Below are 6,770 nucleotides of genomic sequence, written 5' to 3'. Positions count from 1 at the left end.
TACAGTTGCTCACTTGTATTTTCATTTTACCAGGAGAGTCTTTTACTTCTCTCCCAAAACTATTTCAACTCTCCACTCTGCTTGTCCTTCACTATCAATCTGTCCAGAGCCAAAGTATTCCCTTCGGTGTGAGACAATCAAAAAGGTGCACAATATTACAGTTAAGGTTTCAAAAGACTTCAGTAATCCTTATTATCATGGCCCTAGTTTAATTCTGATCAGTCTGCGAAATCAGGCCATTAGCTGCCTAATGAGCTTAAAATTTTAATCAGCAATTAACGACCAGTCCTGCGTCTCGCTCTGCTCAACTAATGTTATACCATATACCTGAATTCTTTGCACATGAGAAATAGGAGCTGCAGTATTTGGCCCTTCGAGCCCTTCGCTCCACCATTCAATAAAATTGTGCCTGATCTTCTACCTCAACTCCACTTACACTATCCTCATATCCTTGAAGTCCTGTGGTTCCCAAAAATCTATCGATCTCTGTTTTGAATATACTCAACAACTGAATATCTACAGCTCCCTGGGGTAGAGAACTCCAAAGGTTCACAAACCTTGGAGTGAAGAAATCTCTTATCTCAGTCTTAAGTGGACAATTAATAAGTCCGGGACTGTGCATTGCCATTGTATTCCACCTGCTATGTTCTTGCCCATTCACCCACTATCCATATCCCTCTACAGCCTCTTTGCATCCAACTCACCACTTAATTTTCCACCTAACTCTGTATCATCGGCAAACTTGTCTAAGTCATCAATATATGTAAATCTAAAGGCCCAAGTACTGATCCTAATTACAACCTGCCAATCAGAAAATGTCCCTCTTTCTCTCTCTTTTCTGTTCATTCACCAATCCTCAATCCATGCTAATATTTTAAACTCAATCCCATGAGTCCTAATTTTGTGAAATAATCGCTTGGTAGTACTGAACTTAAATATTGCTGCAAAGAGAGAGATGTTGCTGAAGCTTTTCATCTTGCACATATCAGGACAAATGTAAAAATGTCAAATTTCATACAATCACAACAGGTTATATTGCAGGAGAAGAGGGTGCAGATTGGTTGGCAAATAGACTCTTGCCATGGAGAAAGCATCGGGAACCATAGGCTCCCCAAGCTCTCGAGTAATTCAACAAAGGTGCAAGATTTGAACATATTCATTTTGCTTACAGAGAACCGGCCCCTATCTATGAATGTATGTCACTTTTGGCAAGTGTAAATGAGCCACATTATGAGCTAGATTGATTATCTTAAATTGATTGTTAGCAATTGGCACACTCATCAAGTGCTGCCTATTTGCAGAATCGCATCTAAGAGTGGACGTTTTGTTTTGGGTTTTGCAAGCATAGGCTGATTTAAGTACCTCTTGTATGATGACACCTTACTGAATACTTTTTGAAAATGGATTCCCCCTTATATACCCAACTAGTTACAACCTCAAACTCAACAGATTTATCAAACATGATTTCCCTTTCAAAAAACTATGCTGACCTTACTTAATCACATTATGATCTTCTATCTTCCAATCCTTGTGAATGTTCTTGTAGACTTGAGTTTATTTTATAATATTGTTAGAACTTAGCTGTCATATCCTTAAGGATATTGGTTAAAATTGTATTCTATATGTACCATAACCATAAAAGCATGATGGATAAATGTTGGCTATAGTTCTCTCCGAGTCAGGACATGTCGAGAAGTGATGAAAGGGACAAATGCCAAGTAAAAATGCTTTGTTTAAAAGTCATCAGAATGTGGATAACTTCAGGGAGGCTATTAGTCTTTTAACCAGTAACGACTGTAAACATGTCTAGCTAAATAGCTGTGAAATGGGAAAAGTGCATATTAATCTCATTAAGTGGTCATTGTTGATGAATAAATAGCAATGAAGCACAAATTGGATCCCCTTAAATGGCAATGAACTATACCAGGCTCAAGGTAGCATTATGGAAGGGCAGTTAGGTAATGACTGATCAATCAGACGAACAGAAACAGATTTTAATATGGCATAGAGTCGAGCTGGAATAATGCATAAAGTAAGGATTTATAAAATTCTAAGCGCACATCATCATCAAGAAGAAGAGATTACAGTAGATAAACTTGCACCCAGTGAACTGGAAGTTGAGGACCAGTGTTCCACCGTGAATGTTACTGATGACCACTGCCCTTTGATAAGTATCATGATTTTGTGCTTATTGTGGGAAACTTCATAAAGTCTGTGAAGCTTATAGAAACACTCTTGTACCCATGTGGTTTTGTAGCTAGTCTGAGCTGGAAGTCCCTTTTAGATTTGCTCTCCCAGCCTTAGTCTTTAGCTGTAATTGACCTAAGTCTTACAATTTAATTAAAGCAACCCCAGATATTACATTCTAGGATCTAGGAATTTTGGAAGAGCAAAGCCAATGCACCCACCATCGGGCCATTATCACTTTTAAAGATGCACGTAGTCAAGTCTAGGGAATTTGTTGCTACTTAATCCATTAATTTCATTATTTATTTCTTATACTGATCTCTAAGTTCCCAATTCTCATTTGACCCTTGGTTCCACATTATTTCCAGAATGTTTCTGTGCCTTCTGCAGTATAAGGAGTTGATGTTGAATATGTAAACAGACACTCTACATCATCAGTGATGTAAGATCACATGACAATAGAACATGTAGAGGTAAAAACAAAAAAACTGCGGATGCTGGAAATCCAAAACAAAAACAGAATTACCTGGAAAAACTCAGCAGGTCTGGCACATCGGCGGAGAAGAGTTGACGTTTCGAGTCCTCATGACCCTTCGATAGAACTTGAGTGAGTCCAAGAAAGAGTTGAAATATAAGCTGGTTTAAGGTGTGCTGGGGGTGGGGGGGGGGGGGAGGTGCAGAGAGAGAAGTGGAGGGGGTTGGTGTGGTTGTAGGGACAAACAAGCAGTGATAGAAGCAGATCATCAAAAGATGTCACAAACAACAGAACACATAGGTGTTAAAGTTGGTGATATTATCTAAACGAATGTGCTAATTAAGAATGGATGGTAGGGCACTCAAGGTATAGCTCTAGTGGGGGTGGGGGGAGCATAAAAGATTTAAAAATATTTAAAAATAATGGAAATAGGTGGGAAAAGAAAAATCTATATAATTTATTGGAAAAAAAACAAAAGGAAGGGGGAAACAGAAAGGGGTTGGGGATGGAGGAGGGAGCTCAAGACCTAAAGTTGTTGAATTCAATATTCAGTCCAGAAGGCTGTAGAGGAGTAGTTCTGTGAAGCCTTGTACTGAGACTTGTCCTGTACATAGAAGAATATTTAATCAAAGTTTACCAACAGTTTTGCCTCCAGCACTCTCTATCTATCCTACTCAAGTACAACCGAAGCTAAGACCCACAACAATAACAACGGATGGTGGCAGCAGTAAGGACAATGATAAAAGCAGAGTAAGCAGCCCAGCGACTGAAAAAGCAGCAAGCAAAATGACCAAGGAAAAGACAGTGTGGGGAAAAAAGCTAACAGAACTCAAAGAATGGCTAAAGTGAAGAAAAATCATGGAGAAAATCTTACCCTTACCAGAGCACTTCGAACACAAGGAAGGCCCAGACCAAGCCAAGAAATGGCAGAACTGGCATCATAGGTTTACCAGGTACAGAACTGCTTCAGTACTAGGAGAAAAGCCCAACAAGAAACAGGTCAGTACACTTCTCCGAGCCATAGATTGTAGTACAGACGATGTAATGGTCAGACATGGCATAAATTAAGTAACATTAATATACAAAGATGTTATAAAAGCTTTTGATACTTATCTCAGCCTTAGAAGGAACACAATCATAGGTCAAAGTTCAAGAGACATACCCAACGATTGGGAGAGAGCATAGATTCCTTCATTAAATGAATAGTATCGACGAGCTGAGAATTGTGAATACGGAGCCCTCAAAGACACTTTAATTTGGGACGGCATTGTATGAATCTTAGAGGAGACTTATCAGATTTTCTACAGTCAAGGGAGTATTTAATGCTATCAAAGGCTGCGCAGTTAGCAAGGCAGGCAGAAGTAAAAGTAAGATCATGTATTTATTCGAGGTGACGGAGATTTCGTGGCAAAAAATGACTGACACAGTGCTGTTTGTAGGACGCAAGTGACAGTGCACCTACTCAAAACAAAGTAGCTGCCATTACTCAGTGTTGAAAAGCTCCAAACTCAGAAATTTAAAGAGAAACCAATTAAAGCATGTAGCATTCAAAAAATTGAAGATGCAAAAGACAATCAAGTGCTATTCTTGAGAGAAATTACAGGATCTAATGGGAACTACAGGGGTGCAGACATTACGGTCAACAAACAAAAAAATATTTCAAGTTGGACACTGGAGCAGGAGATTGTTCTTTCAGGCACAGAACACAGGCTAAAACAAGACTTCCTCCAACCTGCAACCATACAGTCCAAGACGCATTCCACTGAAAGTCAAGGGACAGCGGACTGCTATGTTTCAGCACAAAGGAAGATAATCACAGAAACTTTATACATGATCCAAGACCAAGAGTGTTCACTATTAAGCCAGAAGGAAAGTAGACAAATTGGGAAGTCAAGGCAAATCGAAATGATTTGAGACAGAACTTCCAGACTTTGGCCTAATAGAATCAAGTGAAAACTTTGGGAAAACCAGGCAGAAGATTTCTCATGAATTGCAGGTAAAGGAATGTCATGAAGCTGTAAACAATATTTTTCTTTTAAAATAAAGGTTTAGTCTGCGGATGTGTCTTAACTGGATTAAAGTCTGGGTGCTTTGATGTGTAAGAGAGTGTTTTGATAAGTAAGAGAGAGCGTGCATTTGTATTTTTCGAAGAGCATTCAAGAAGTGTGAAAACTGACACCATTCTAGCAGCTACCAAACAATATGTTTATATTACTAATAAAATTGGTACTATGAAAGAGGTTTTATTGTTAGAGAGGTTTAGTACAGAGGCTGTTGATACAAGGAGAATTAACATTCAATGGGGCTGGATGTATAACTTCAGTCGTTTTCAGGTGTGCAGAGCAGAGGCAATGTAAGATCAAAAGGCAGCTGCAAGCCTCCAACTGGCTCCACTGGTATCAAAATGACAAGAACCTCATTTTGAATTCGTACGGTGAAAATGGGTTCCTGTTACCTTAATGGAGATTAGTTGTGAAATTTGTTAAAAGGTTATGATAGTAATAATTTGTAGCCATGTGTTTAGCCATATTTTAACTTGTGTAAGTTAATAAAATGTTTCACTTAGTTTAATGTGAAAACCTCGAGAATTGGTGGTCTGATTCCTGAATCTCAAACATAACACTTAAAATTATAGGTCATGACAGTTGTTTAAAGTTCCTTCTGGGAATTTTAAATAACTCCGCTTTACCAACTGCATCGGTCATAACAAGGAATTACAAGTTAATTACTGGGAAGGGTAACTTGCATCAAGCAAGAAACAGATGGACAAACTTGAGCACGAGAACAAGAGGACAGAAATTTTGTCGAAGGTGTGAAGTCCTACCCTATACTTAATTGACCACAAAATTTCGACCAGCAGTAATGCTGATGCTAATTGAAATTTGAAAGGTGCAAAAAGCAGGTGAGGAATGTGCTCACATTCGGGAATACTGCGTCAAAGGATGGCCAGAATACTTTTCAAATAATCTAATCCTGAAGCAATGAGCAAAGTAGGCATCTGTGCCTTGGATGGCTTATTGATTTATGATGAGAGATTGGTCATACCTAAAGTCTAAGATTCAAAATCCTTCAGAGAATACACCTTGGGTGAAATTCTGTTTGGTGGTTAGGGATCTCAAAATCATTAGTAGAAATTTCAAACTACAACACGTGCAATCTATTGCCAGGAGCAAAGAGAACCACTGATGGTATCCTCATTTCTGTCCAAACTATGGGAACATCTTGGAATGGATCTTTTTGAATTCAAAGAGAAGACACTCCTCATAGTCGTTGACTATTACTCCGGATGGATTGAGGTTAAGAATTTGCTTGGTCCCACTTTGGAAGCCACTATTACACTAATAAAAGAAAATTTTGCCATGAATGGCCTTCCAGACCTAGTCATTTCAGACAATGGGCAACGGTGTGCCAACTAATGTTTTAAGGAGTTCACCGAATCCAATGGATTTGTCCACATGACTAGCTCATCCAGATACCTGCAAGCTAATGGCAAGGCCAAATGAGGAGTAAGGACAGAGGCATTGTTGAAGAAAAATGATATCAACTTGGCACTGTTGAGCTACCATTCCACGCCACTCCAGAATCGTCTAGCTCTATCCAAACTTTTAATGGGAAGATGACTGCGGGCTCAACTTCCTGTTCTTCTGCACACACTTATGCTATGTTTCAAAGCAGTAAATATAGATACTGTAAGGGGGAAGGAGGATGAGTATCATGCAAATCAAACCAGAAAGTATAATTAATGCCACAGAGTACATAACTTACAAGAACTCTGGGTAGGGGAGTCAGTATGGATTCACGACCAAAATCGCAAAGGCCAGGTTTAGGGAAAAAAACACCACATCCACAGTCTTGTGGAGAATAGTGAGAAGATACAAAAGCGTACTCATATCTACAAGAAGAAGACCTTCAATAGAATGGACCGGTTACCCAGAAGATCAGGAAGACAACTTGAACAGTGAGCCAGCAGTCTCTGATAATTCACTTACTACTGTATCACAGAATCAGAATCTCAGTGCAGAAGAGGCCCTTCGGCCCATCGAGTCTGCACTGACACGTGAGAAACACCTGACCTACCTACCTCATCCCATTTACCAGCACTTGGCCC

The sequence above is a fragment of the Carcharodon carcharias genome, chromosome 12 (genome assembly GCF_017639515.1).
Source record: "Carcharodon carcharias isolate sCarCar2 chromosome 12, sCarCar2.pri, whole genome shotgun sequence".
NCBI classification, from domain to species: domain Eukaryota; kingdom Metazoa; phylum Chordata; class Chondrichthyes; order Lamniformes; family Lamnidae; genus Carcharodon; species Carcharodon carcharias.
This window is presented reverse-complemented; position numbering follows the sequence as displayed.